The sequence below is a fragment of the Camellia sinensis genome, chromosome 13 (assembly GCF_055761805.1).
Source record: "Camellia sinensis isolate YWXY chromosome 13, ASM5576180v1, whole genome shotgun sequence".
In the NCBI taxonomy this organism is placed as follows: Eukaryota; Viridiplantae; Streptophyta; class Magnoliopsida; order Ericales; family Theaceae; genus Camellia; species Camellia sinensis.
Window position 1 is genome coordinate 119,417,100 of NC_138973.1, and position 14,459 is coordinate 119,431,558.

At 38.0% G+C, this 14,459-nt stretch overlaps 1 pseudogene; it reads left to right on the top strand.

Annotated features, from left to right (window-relative positions):
* Window positions 1-14,459, top strand: part of LOC145805667 (cysteine-rich receptor-like protein kinase 10) — a 30,214-nt pseudogene that overhangs the window by 15,698 nt on the left and 57 nt on the right.

The following is a 14,459-nucleotide window of genomic DNA, read 5'->3' on the forward strand; positions in this document are numbered from 1 at the left end:
CAAATATGAAAGGAGAGATAGCCGAGTTCGTGTCCTAGTGTCTGTATTGTCAACAAGTAAAAGCGGAACATCAAAGGCCATCAGGACTTCTTCAACCTTTGCCAATTCCTGAGTAGAAGTGGGAACACATCTCCATGAACTTCGTGGTTGGTTTGCCGAAGACACAAAAGGGTATGGATTCGATTTTGGTTATTGTGGATAGACTAACTAAGTCAGTGCACTTCTTGCCTGTTAAGACCACCTTCAACGCCGATAAACTTGCTTCGTTGTATGTGAATGAGATTGTTAGACTTCGTGGAGTGTCGATGTCAATTGTGTCAGACCGAGATCCGAAGTTGGTTTCCAGATTTTGGCAGAGCCTACAAAGAGCTTTCGGAGCCGAGTTGAGGTTTAGCACAACTTTTCATCCCCAGACTGATGGGCAAACAGAGAGGACGATTCAGACACTTGAAGATATGCTTAGACTATGTGTATTGGACCTCCAAGGAAGTTGGGGAGTACATTTGCCTTTGGTGGAATTTACTTACAACAACAGCTACCAAGCTAGCATTGGCATGGCGCCGTATGAGGCACTATATGGCAGAAAGTGCAAGTCACTGATATGTTGGACCGAGGTGGGAGACAAAGCTCTGCATGGTCCCGAGTTAATTCAAGTAACAACCGAGAAGATTAAGCTCATTCAGCAAAGAATCAAAACTGCACAGAGTCGACAGAAGAGTTATGCCGACCAAAGAAGAAGAGAGCTAGAATTTGAAGTCAGGGACCACGTGTTCCTAAGAATTTCTCCGACGAAAGGAGTTACAAGATTTGGGAAGAAGGGTAAGTTAGCACCCTGTTACATCGGGCCTTTTGAAATCCTTGAGAAGATTAACCTCGTTGCCTACAGACTTGCTTTGCCGCCAGGATTGAGCCAAGTCCATAATGTATTTCATGTTTCGATGTTGAGGAAATATATTCGAGATCCGCTACATGTGATCGACTATTTCGGAATTGTAATTAATGAAGATTTAGGCTACGAAGAGAAGCCGATACGGATTGTCGATAGGCAGGTGAGGCAGTTGAGAAATAAGTCGATACCAATGGTGAAAGTTGAATGGAATGAGCATTACGGGGAGGATGCTACATGGGAAATGGAAGAAGAAATGAAAGTCCGACATCCAGAATTGTTTTTGGAACAAGGTAACTCAAGTTTGGGGACCAAACTTCTTTAAGGGGGGCAGGATGTAACAACCCTCATTTTGACTTGGTCATACTTGCATACATTTGTGGATAATCTTGTGTTAATATGTGCATTTGCAAATCTTGTCTTGTTTTGCTTGAATGATTGCTTGCACGCTTTGCTCTTGTCTGGTGTGTTGCCGAGGTCATCTTAAGCCTAGACACCTCCGAAACCTTTGTCACTTAGAACTATCTTGGAACCTCGTTGGTTGACGTCCATCTTCACCCTGGCATATTGGCCGAGATGTCACCATCTAGGCCGAGGTGCACGTCGCCTAGGCCGAGAAGTGCATCATCTGGGCCGAGATGTTAATATCTAGGCATTCTAGATCCTTGATCCTTGCATGAGTGATTTTGTTCCTGGAATGGTATGACCTAGACCGAGGTGTGGCACATCTAGGCCAAGGTGTGGCACAGTTTAGTCAAGTGTTGTCCTTCCAAGCCGATGTCCTTGCCCCTTGATTGCCGGAGTCTTGTTGTTAGCCGATGTCGTTACTTGCCGGTGTGTTTTTGCCGCCTAGCTTGTTGAGTACGCTTTGTCTTGGTCTTGTCTTGTCAAGTCAATCACCTTTTTGAGTTGAGCGAATCAGCCGATGCCACGTGTCCCGACATAGGGATTAAGTCAGTGATTGTCGTGAGAAACACATCATTTGTATCAAGTCTTGCCTTTTAGAGAAAGAAACTGAAGGAAGAAGAAGGAGAAGTTTAAACTAGAGAGAGTGAGCTTCCAAGCTTGATCGTTGGAGCTTGAACCGTTAGATTCGGGCTTTGAGGTTAGAATCATAACCTATTCTTGTTGTTCTTATTGATGATCTAGCTGCATTGCACGATCAAACCTGTTCCGCATGCCATTCATCGATTTAAAGTTGGTTTTAGAAAGAGAAAATGGTTTTCCTGTGTTTTGAAGAAAAGCCTGGTTTGATCCGAAAGTTTGCATTAAAGCTCATGTTTTTGTGTTTGTTTTGATAAGATCCTTGAGTGTAGGTACCCAGGTCCATGTTTTTGATTTCATAGCATGAAGTCTCAGCTGTTGTAATGGCAAGTTTTGATTTTTGCATTCATCTTCCTCATGTCCATGTTCTTCGAGTTCTTCATGCTCATGTTCTTTATGTTTATCAAGAGGGAAACCCAGATTTTTCCCGACTTCGCTTTTGAATGTGGCCATCGAGGCTACACCTCGGTGAGGAGGTGTGGGACCTCGGCCTAGACCTGGTAGTTGCCCAGCGTGTTTCTCCAAGGATAAGAAACTGTGTTTCAATTTGATTGACTTAATTTTGAAGAATGCCGAGGTCATTTGCATGTAAGCTAGACTTGTTTTGAGTAGTGCATTCAATAGACTTTGCCATGTGTTGTAGGACTTGGACTTGCCTTGACCCCGACGTTTGAAGAACTAGGTGAGTGGTATTTTTGATAAAGCTATGTTATCAATATTTTGATGAGCTTTGCTTTGCTTTGTTTTTGAAAGATATTTGTTAAGCATGAATGATTGTCCTTAGTTTTGTATCTCGTATTATACTTGCTTGAATGACCTTCTCGGAAAGTCCCTTGTGCTGGAGGACTCTAAACTTTCGCAGCACATCTCGTTCGAAAGTCCCTTGTGCTGGAGGACTCTAAACTTTCGCAGCACCTCTCGTTTTGGAAGTCCCTTGTGCTGGAGGACTCTAAACTTTCGCGGCACATCTTGTCTTGAAAGTCCCTTGTGCTGGAGGACTCTAAACTTTCGCAGCACTCTCGTGTTAAAAGGCTACGGGCCTTTGTAACATAGGTCCCTTCTGCTAAGAGGACTCTAAACTTTTGTAGCACCCTTGTTTGAGATGCTCTCTTGCTTTGTCTTGTTTTGCCACGGACGGTTTACCGCGTGGATACGTTTGCCAGAATGTTATTATTTGTAATATGTGATGCTAATAAGTGTCCCTTGAAGCTTTGAAGATCTGTTAGATAGACGAGGTCCATTCCTTGTTATATATAAAGTTTTGTTTTGTATTGTTTTGAAAGGACTTCGGCTATTACTCATGCAAACCCCTTTATTATTTATACCATTCACTGAGTATCCAAGCTCACCCTCTCTATATATATGTAGGTGATGAGCAAGAAGGCGATGACGCCTAGATGTGAATCTGGAGCTTATTTTGGATTTTGATTATGTCGGCCTAACCTGTAATTACGTCGGCAGTCTTGAAAATTATGCTTCTCGATTTGTAATACTTGTATGTTGCATACGTCAACTTGAGAAGCCTTTTGATCAAGATGCGTGTTTTGTATACATGTTATGTCGGCAGTGAGGATGTCGGCAATTCTGAAGATTTTGCTTCTAGCTGTATTTCTTGTATTTTGTTCATGTCGGCTTGTGAAGCCCTTTTGTTAATATGAAAGATGTAATTTGTACTTTGTTTCGGTTGTAATTGAGTTGTAACCCATATGCAGATGATTGCTATCTCATTTGACTTATGAACAGCTCTTATGGACTAATCTGTTTGTATAAATCGCTTCTGTACTTGTTAGCCCCATATAATTGTACTCTGATTGTATGTGAATTTTGTAAGTTGGCCTTCGGTAATCTCGGATTACTGGCCATCACGGCACCAAACTACTAGAGGCGGTTTGGGGTCATGACAGACCCACTCTGATACCAATTGAAAAATCTAGAAATCCCCTAGATGTTGATTTGTGATTATGTATCAATTTTAAGCAGTATATAACAATTCCAATCAAACAATTAAGACAAATTGACACAACGATTTTACGTGGAAAAACCACAATTGGACACCTCCAATTGTGATAAAAAAAACCACGGACAACAGCCACAAAACAATCCACTAAGAAGATATAAAGGAATTGCACAAGTATACTCTCAATTACCTAGCGAATCCACGACCGAATTGAACCAACCCCTATGTGTCTCTTCCAATCTTGTCTTCACCTCGGAATTGTCTTGACGATGAGCCACTCCAGAATCCACCAAAGCTTCAGGCTCAAATTCTTCAGAATCCACCGAAAAACAACTCTCTCTTTTGTATAGAATGAACAAACGAACCGTTGATGTATTCTTCTTAACCCATGAGTTGAATACTCAATTAAACATCAAAGAAAAATAGAAAAATATCCCCAGAAGAAGATCTGGAGGAGTAATCCTAAAATCTGACAGAAACCCGTACTTATAGAAATCTGGAATTGCGAGGCTCGCTCGAGCGAAGACTCTCTCGCTCGAGCGAGGAACCAAAAACGCGTGTTTTCCATAAGTGGCTTCGCTCGAGCCACGCAAGTTTTGCTCGAGCTCACATTCATCTCTTTCAGGTTTTTTGCCAAATGCAGTCTTCGCTCAAGCGAGCAAGGGCAGACCTGGAATTTCAAATGCAATTTTGCATTTTTCTTCGGGGGCGCTGCCTCTCGACCCCGCCGTGGCGCTGCCCCGGACCCGCCAAAGAGCGCTACCCCCTGGACCCCCGCGAGCTGACCGGGCAGCTCGATCCTCGTCATAATCAGTGAAGTGGAAATCTTGAAAGCATTAACATCACAAACTTCTCTGCAAGGCACAATTCGGGTTGGATTCGCATCTAAACACTCATAGTTTCACTCAAATAAAAAGTGCGAAAACAAGTACAACTGAAAGTAGTTTTGTCAAGCGGGATTGCCAAGAATAAAAACCTAACAGATTCCTTTGGCAACAAAACAGAGAGGTTTTCAGAGGATATTCTCGCTTGTGCGCGTGCGACTCCTTGTTTCCCGTTCCTTTGATTTAATGCTTTAATAGTAATATGTCGTAATTAATTAGTTAGATTAATTCAAATTTGTAATAATTAGTTAATTTAGCTTATTAATTCATTTGGTTTGTAATAGCTAGTTTAATTCGGACATTTATTCGGACCCACATTTCTTTCTCTTTTTTATTTACTCGCTTATGATGGTTGCCATGTAGTATCATATTTTGGTTTCATATCATTGCCATGTGTCGTATCCATGTTTTGCATACATTGGGTTTGGTTCATCATTCTAACATTGTTATTATTTCCTACTTACTTGAATATCTGCTCTACCGCATGCTTTGAGTTGATCCATATGACATGTTAAATAAACTGAACCTAGTAGTTACATTTTGTATGTGTTGCATTAGTCACTTGCATATTAGAATATTAGAGCATGCACATTTCTAACTATTTTCTTCTTTTGGCTTGCCTCGGTCAAGTACTAAGTGAGCATTTATTACTTTAGCATATTGCCTGTATGTTAGTGTTGCCATATCAAGCATATTTACTATGAGGCTAAGTGCTTATTTGATACATCTCTTAAATTCCTGTGGATGAAGGCTAATTTGCTTAAGTTGGGATAATTTGATTAACATACATATGAGCTTGCTTTTTCATGTAGCATATTCCAAAACTCTTTTCAAACAAAATATGAAATCATAGCATTCCAAAATGAGTGAAATAGTCTATACTTGTGTGCTTCACATAGTAAAAGTAGAATAATAATCGGAACAAGAGCATATACTGTACATAAAAATCACATCATGATTAGTAGAGGCTGATCTTTGATCGGATGAGTGCGGTGCTCAATTCATGACCTTCTCCTCTCATACCTAAGTTCTTAAGCCGAGACACTTTGGTTATGATGGACAAGTGGCCTTTGGCATCAGTCATGAGTTTTCTAAATTTTTCAAAAATATTTAGGTGGCAATTCTGAAATATGGTAATGCAGTCCATTTCTGACATCTCTAATGATTAAATGGACTTTCCTAAGACTTGTCCGATTTAGACTCATTTGTATTCTTTCTGTTTCACATTGCACTTGTGAAACCAGATTCAGAACCACGGGAGTCCAAATTGTAAGGTTATCGTATTTGAGGAGGCTAAACCCCTCCGAGGAGCACGAAAAGCAAGCTACCCTAGGGTTTTATCAAAACAGGGTTTTTCCTTTATTTTCAAAGTACCACAAGAATACACCCCCCAATAGTTCATAGTATACCCAAAATAAATTATCTTGGACCAAACCATGAGAAAGAACACATTTCTGTAATACTTCTCTAGATTCAACACCTAAAGATCAATCAACACTAGAAGACATATTGAAAAGGACAAGAGATGCCAAAGCCCATATATATATATATATGACTCAAAGAATATCCTTACCTTGAGAGCTAGGGAAGTAAAGATGAAAAGTTTCGAAACCAACGGTGTTAAAATCCAATCTCCATCGTATACCACGTAGCCATCAGCGAGCTCTCCAAACTTGAAGAAGGCACCAAGGTTGAAATCTCAATGGATAATGAGAAATCAAGGAGTAAATAAAGTGGGTTGCAGGGTTTCTAGAGAGAGATGAGAGAGAGAGAAAGAGAGAGTTAATGTAGAGAGAGTGTGAGGAGTGAAAAGTGATGGAAAAGTGTGTAAGGCTCAACTTTTGAAATGATTTGACTTAATTTTTGAAGCTGACAGACAACAAATCACTCGAGCGACCATTCATATGCTTGAGTGCACTATTTAATTTTGAAAGACAGCTCGAGCTATGAAACTTGCGCTCAAGCGAAAAACACCCACTCCTAGAAACTCCATTCCTTTCTGATTTCACTCGAGCGAAGAATTCATGCTCTCAGAAGTTCATACTACAAACCAAATTACTGGAAGGCCGAATTCACCGCTCAGGTGACCAAAAGATTGCTCGAGCGATCTCAACCTGAAAGTGAGACCAGCAACTAACAAAACATCAATCAACCTTCTCGGGTCCTCTCTAACACCCAAAAGTGCAACATGACATCTCGAAATATACAAGGATGTATCTAACGAAACAACCACAAAGGAGAATAGATAACAATACAACCTTCAAAAGATTTGACCATGAAGAAGACGCACAAAGGAACAGGGATCACCAATAATGCACTCAACTGCTTTAAAGGGGTCGAGACATTACATAATGTGTCTAGTCCCCATTTTTTTTCCATTCCACTTTGGTTCTAAAGTTTACAATTTGTTTTACTTTAGTCTTTAACATCAACACCATTCAAAATTTATATATAAAAAAATTAATAAAATAAAATAAAATAACCATTGTGGAAGAATATTTTCATAATTTTCCAAAAAAAAAAAAAAAACAATCAAACAAAAAACAAAAAATGCAACAGAATTAATTATTACAGATGAAAAAAAATGCTACATGATGTGTATATTTGAGGAATCAAAATGCTACAAACTGCATACTTTTAGATCATATATCTATTTGGTCATTCTAATTTTATTTAGACTTCATGTAAAATTTCAAACATCATCTTGTAACTGATTTTGAACAACACTTCCATCAAGGACTAAAGTGTAACCAACTAAAAACTTAGGCGATCAAAGTGGAACAATTACAAGTTTTGAGACTAAAGTGTAATGAAATGTATACATTGGGCTAAAAATAATTGAAGTTTTTAGTAGACTATTGTTAAATACTATTTTGCTGAAGAGTACATCCAATATTGTTTGAATTTTTTTTCTTGACTATAGAGGAATACTTCAATTTTTATTTTGATGTGTTATTTATGATTACATATTTAATACATAATATATAAATTTCATTGTTAGTTAGTTAATGGGCAAGAGATTGCTGTGAAAAGACTTTTTAAAAGTTCTGAACAAGGGTCAGTGGAGTTCAAGAATGAGGTTATATTGATTTCAAGGCTTCAACATTGTAATCTTGTTAGAATTTTTGGTTGTTATGCTCAAGGAGATGAGAGGATATTAATATACGAGTACTTGCCAAACAAAAGCCTAGATTCATTTCTTTTTGGTGTGCTACTTCACTAACTTCAACCAATCTTTATTTTGTTCTTGTGATTCTCTTTCTTTGTTCTTAATGTCATCAGGTGTATTAATAATGTGTTTAATGCAAAATTTGGGATAGATGAAACCAAACAAGCTTTACTTGAATGGAAAATGAGTGTCCACATCATTGAAAGAATTGCTCAAGGACTTTAATACCTCCACAAGTACTCTAGAGTAAGAATTATTCACAGAGATTTGAAAGCTAGCAACATTTTATTGGACAATGACATAAATCAAAAAATATCTGACTTTGATACTGCAAGAATATTTGGAGACAGTGAATCCCCGAGCAAACACAAAAAGAATTGTTAGAATATAGTAAGTTAGATAACTCTTTTAAACATATAACTATAAAAAGTTGTGTATATGCATGCGCAACACATTACTTCTCTTCAACAATATAATTTGGTGAAATGATGAAAACAGTGGTTACATGTCCCCTGAATGTGCCTTGTACGGTTGCTTTTCTATGAAGTATGTGTTGACCGTTTCTCACGGAAACCGTTCATAAGAACGGGTGTCAAGCTTCCCTTAATTTCAGGAAATTTGTTTTTATAATGGTCCACCACTTATATGCATCTTCATGACGTTCATGGAGCAGTTAGAATGTGCCCATGATAATCTGAAGTAGTGGCGACATGGAGCCACCGAAAAGCTTGATGGAAGCTTGGCTATAAATACTTGGTTTTGGTCCCCAAGCTCACTGACTCAATTCTCTTCAGTCTTACACCATCAAATTAGAGTGAGTAGAGTTTGGAAGACAGAAAAACCAGCGTCTCCTATCATGAGCAGCACCAATGGCTGGAGGTACTGTTCTTGAGCAATTCAGTTTCTTCTTTTATTGCGATTCCTTCAAGTATTTATTCCACATTATAGAATCATATAATTGCTATCATTTGGTATCAGAGCTTATTTTATTCTCTGCCTTGGTGTTTTGGTGATGCTCTGCTTATCTCTCTTAATAAAAAAAAAAGAAGAAAAAAATAAAGGAGAGAGGGTCGACCACCCAGTTTTGTTCCTTTTGTTTATGTTCCTTTTCTGTTCTTTTGCTCTTGCTTGTTTAATTCAATAATATCTAGTGATCCATATAATTTTAATTAATTAGAGGATAGCCACAGCATCTTTAATTAAATAAAATTATATATTGAATGATTCGGATCACATAAAGAATATTAGACATTAATTGTAATTAATATAACAAATTTTATCCCACAAGAATTTTTATTATTATTAATTAGGATAAAATATCAAGTTATTCATAAATTACCCACAGGAATTATGAAACAGTAAATAATTTGATAGTTTTATCACAAAGTTCAATTTGTGATACTATATATCATAAAGAATAATTGAATCTACTTGAATTAAAAAAAAAAAAAATAGTCCACAGGCAATTTTATATGTCATTAGATTCAATTTTTAGCACGATTCACATTGGTAGATCATGAACTTCATTTATGCCTTATTTTAATGTAAGCACGTATATTTAAATTTATGCAGCTAGCCAATCTGTTAAAGTTTCTGATGTCAGTTGTGAAATTTCCGAACTTAAGGGTGACAACTTTAAAATGTGGAAAGAGAGGGTTTTACTTCATTTAGGGTGGATGGACGTTGATTATGCTATAAGGAAAGATGAACCACCTGCAGTTACCAATATCAGCACTGAAGCTGATATTGCTCTTTATGAACATTGGGAGCGATCCAATCGACTCAGTGATATGTTCATAAAAACCAAAATCTCTGCTGGTATTCGTGGTTCAGTCGATCAGCATACCAAAGTCCATGATTTACTCAAGGCCGTTGATGAACAATTCGTCACTTCAAATAAGGCGCTTGTTAACACCCTAATTATGAAGTTTTGTTCCACAAGGCTTGACACTGTGAGGGGTGTGCGTGAGCACATCATGCAGATGAGGGACACTGCAGGCCAACTTAAGAAACTGGAGGTTGATATTTCGGATTCTTTTCTCGTGCACTATATTTTGAATACTCTCCCACCTCAATACAGTCCTTTCAAAATCTCCTACAACACACATAAGGATAAATGGTCTATTAATGAACTAATGACCATGTGTGTTCAAGAGGAAGGGATATTGATTATGGAGACGGGAGAGAGTGCAATGCTGGCTACGCAGGGAAAGAATAAGGCTAAGGCCAATAAGAAAGGGAAAGAGAAGTTGGCTCCACAAGTTGACATAAAGAAAGATCCGGTGTGTTTCTTCTGTAAAAGAAGGGACATGTTAACAAGGATTGTCCCAAATTCCAGAAATGGCTTGAGAAGAAAGGTAATCAACTCTCTTTAGTTTGTTATGAATCCAATATGGTTGATAATGTTTACAATACTTGGTGGATTGATTCTGGCTCTACAATCCATATTTCAAATTCCTTGCAGAGTATGCAAAACCTAAGGAAGCCGGTGGGAAGTGAACAAGGCATCTATTCGGGAAACAAGATGCGTTCACATGTGGATGCTATAGGAACATGCAATTTGGTTTTAAGTAGTGGTTTTGAATTAATTCTAGAAAAAACTTTCTATATTCCTAGTTTTTCTAGGAATTTAATTTCAGTTTCTAAACTTGTATCATTGGGATACTCTTTTAAGTTTTCAGATACATCTTTTAGTTTAGATTATAAATCTGAAATTGTTGGAGTTGGTACATTGTGTGATGGTCTTTTCTGTATTGATTTGCAAAATGATGCCACTCATAATGCTATGCATGTTCACACCAGTATAAAAAGATGTGTTGTAAATGAGAATTCCATTACATTATGGCACCAGAGATTAGGTCATATCTCCATTGAGCATATTAAAAGATTAGTAAGTGATGGGGTACTTAGTACTCTTGACTTTACTGGTTTTGAAACTTGTGTGGACTGCATAAAGGGAAAGCTAACCAACAAGTCTACGAAAGGTGCCACAAGGAGTTCTCACATATTGGAAATCATACATACAGACATTTGTAGTCCAGACATGGACTCACATGGTCAGAAATACTTCATTTCATTCATTGATGACTATTCACGATACATGTATCTCTAGTTGCTTCATATTAAGAATGAAGCATTAGATGCCATTAAGGTTTTCAAGGCTGAAGTGGAAAAACAATGCGGTAAGCAAATTAAGATCGTGAGGTCAGACCGAGGTGGAGAATACTATGGTAGATATACAGAAGATGGACAAGCACTTGGTCCTTTTGCGAGGTTTCTTCAGGAAAATGGGATTGTTCCCCAATACACCATGTCTGGTTCACCGGAGCAAAATGGTGTAGCTGAAAGAAGAAACCGAACATTATTGGACATGGTGCGGAGCATGCAGAGTAGCTCCAATCTTCCTAAAAACTTGTGGACTGAAGCACTTAAGACGGCTGTATACATCTTAAACCGAGTTCCAACCAAAGCTGTTCCTAAAACACCATTTGAGTTATTTAAAGGTTGGAAACCGAGTTTAAGGCATGTACGTGTTTGGGGATGCCCTTCTGAAGTGAGGATTTATAATCTACAAGAAAACAAATTGGATCCGAGGACCATTAGTGGTTATTTCATTGGATATGCAGAAAAGTCCAAGGGTTACAGATTTTATTGTCCATCTCTTACCACCAGGATTGTGGAATCAAGAAATGCCAAATTTCTTGAGAATGACTTGATTAGTGGGAGGGATCAATCAAGGAACACAATTTCTGAAAATGATTATTCAGGTAATCAACCTTCCACTTCAAGTAATAGATTGATTGTTGTTCATAACACTCCTTCAGTACAAATTGGTGTTGAACAACCAATCATTGAAGTTCCACAAGCAGCTGACATCATTCAAGTAGATCAGGAAGTTCAAGAATTACCAATTTCTGAACAACCAGTTGAACCACATCCTCCCCAAGAAGATGTTGGTGCAACATTAAAAAGATCTACTAGAACAAGGAAGTCGGCTATTCTTAGTGACTATGTAGTGTATCTGCAAGAAACTGACTATGATATAGAAACTGAAGATTGTCCCGAATCTTTTTCACAAGCCATTAATTGCAAAGATTCTAAATATTGGTACAATGCCATGATAGAGGAAATGAATTCTATGAGGGACAACAATGTCTAGAGCCTTGTAGAGTTGCCTAATGGAGCCAAAGCTAATGGAAATAAATGGGTCTTTAAGACCAAAAGGGACTCGTTGGGCAACATTGAGAGATACAAAGCTAGGCTTGTTGCTAAGGGATTCACTCAAAAGGAAGGAATCAACTACAAGGAGGCATTCTCTCCTGTATCTAAGAAAGATTCCTTAAGGATTGTTTTGGCATTGGTAGCACATTTTGACATGGAGTTGCACCAAATGGATGTGAAAACGACTTTTCTCAATGGTGATTTAGAGGAGGAGGTTTACATGAAACAACCAGAAGGATTCCCCTCTAGTGATGGTGAGCACTTGGTTTGCAAACTCAATAAATCCATTTATGGTTTACAACAAGCATCCCGCCAGTGGTATTACAAGTTTCATGGTGTTATTTCTTCATTTGGATTAGCTGAAAACGTCTTGGATTAGTGTATATACCAGAAGGTCAGTGGGAGTAAGATATGTTTTCTTGTTTTATATGTGAATGATATTCTACTTGCAACTAATGATAAGGGATTTATTACATGAGGTGAAACAATTCCTTTCTAAGAATTTTGATATGAAAGATATGGGTGAGGCATCTTATGTCATTGGCATTAAGATCCATAGAGACAGATGCAAAGGCATCTTAGGTCTGTCTCAAGAAACCTATATTAATAAAGTCTTAGAGAGATATCGAATGAAGGATTGTACACCTAGTGTAGCTCCCATTGTGAAGGGTGATAGGTTCAATTTGAATCAATGCCCAAAGAATGATTGGAAAGGGAACAAATGAAAAACATCCCATATGCCTCAGCTGTTGGAAGTCTAATGTATGCTCAGGTTTGCACCGGACCTGACATAGCTTTTGTTGTGGGTATGATCGGACGATATCAGAGTAATCTAGGTTTAGACCACTGGAGAGCTGCAAACAAAGTGATGCGGTACCTTCAAGGCACCAAGGACTACATGCTTACCTACAGACGGACTGGCAGTTTGGAAGTAGTTGGTTATTCTGATTCAGACTTTGCCGGTTGTATGGATTCACGTAAATCAACATCAGGTTATATCTGTATGGCTGGTGGAGCTACTTCATGGAGGAGTGCCAAACAGTCCTTGACTGCTACTTCCACTATGGAAGCTGAGTTCGTGGCTTGTTTTGAGGCTACATCGAATGGTGAATGGATTAGGAGTTTCATTTCGGGGCTTAGAATCTTAGATTCTATTCACAGGCCATTGAGGATATTTTGTGACAATTCAGCTGCTATTTTTATGACTAAGAATAACAAAAGTGGTAGTCGAAGTAAGCATATCGACATTAAGTACTTAGCCATAAGGGAACGTGTTAAGGAAGGAAAAGTGGTCATTGAACACATCAGTACTGAATCGATGATTGCTGATCCTTTGACTAAGGGCATGCCACCATCTAAATTTAAGGATCATGTAATGTCAATGGGACTTAATTCCATTATGTAGTTCATTCATTGTACGAACTATGTTTTCTCATTAAACTCTTACTTAATGTGATGTTTTTTTACTCTGTAATTATGTGCACCTTAAGTTTGAGAAAAATTCATCTATGTTGGATCAAGAATGAACGTAGGGGTCATTCATTAAGAAATTGTTGTCACATAAATTATAACATTTAAGAAATAAATGCATTGTAATACATGGAAGGTAGTACTCGTCATTGGAGGACCTATTGCCATGATTCATGTGTTTATTACTTAAATACTGATTATCAATGAAGTTTAAGATGAGACATTAGATTAGAAGTGTGGACCAAGTGGGAGAATGTTGACCGTTTCTCACGGAAACCGTTCATAAGAACGGGTGTCAAGCTTCCATTAATTTTAGGAAATTTGTTTTTATAATGGTCCACTACTTCTATGCATCTTCATCATGTTCATGGAGCAGTTAAAACATGCTCATGATAATCTGAAGCAGTGGCGACATGGAGCCACCGAAAAGCTTGATGGAAGCTTGGCTATAAATACTTGGTTTTGGTCTCCAAGCTCACTGACTCAATTCTCTTCAGTCTTACACCATCAAATTAGAGTGAGCGGAGTTTAGAAGATAGAAAAACCAGCGTCTCCTATCGCGAGCAGCACCAATGGCTGGAGGTACTGTTCTTGAGCAATTCAGTTTCTTCTTTTATTGCGATTCCTTCAAGTATTTATTCCGCATTACAGAATCGTATAATTGCTATCAGTATGATGTTTTTAGCTTTGGGTCATGATGCTAGAGATCATAAGCGGGAAGAGAAACACATATTTTTATATGCCCAATTGTGCTTTGAATTTGTTGGGATATGTAAGTAACTACAATTTAGTCTCTAATTGTGTGCATATATATTCTCTATATATTTT